The sequence below is a fragment of the Bison bison genome, unplaced genomic scaffold (assembly GCF_000754665.1).
Source record: "Bison bison bison isolate TAMUID 2011002044 unplaced genomic scaffold, Bison_UMD1.0 scf7180017864235, whole genome shotgun sequence".
Taxonomy (NCBI): Eukaryota; Metazoa; Chordata; class Mammalia; order Artiodactyla; family Bovidae; genus Bison; species Bison bison.
Window position 1 is genome coordinate 2,275,833 of NW_011494807.1, and position 523 is coordinate 2,276,355.

Consider the following 523-nt stretch of genomic DNA (forward strand, 5'->3'; position numbering starts at 1 on the left):
TTTTACCATTTCTTCTTTTTCTCTATGCTGTTTACAGCCTCTCTCTAAAAACAAAGTCATTCTTTGTTCTTTTGTATTACCACACTTCAGTTATCAAATGTTAAGATTTTGCCAATTGTCCCAGTGTCTTTTTATGGCAACAGAAAAATCCAGCATCAAGCCTTACATCCAGTTGTCACCTTACATTCAGTTATCTCTCTTTGGTTGGAAAAAGTACCTCAGTCTGTCTTAGGATTTCATGACATTGACCTTTTTCAAAAGTGCACATCAGTTATTTTGCGGTGTGCTTTTATTTGGGCTTGTCTAATATTCACATTTTCATGTTCAAGTTATGTACTTTTGGCAGGAATGTTGCAGAAAGAATGTTGCATTTGTCCTGTTGCATCATATCTGAGGTTAGGTGATGATGTTGATATGGCTGGGCCTTTACTGGTGATGTTAACTCTGCTTACTTGTTTTAAGTGGTATTTATATGGTTTTTCCACTGCAGGATTACTATTTTCTCTTTGTCATGAATAATTAT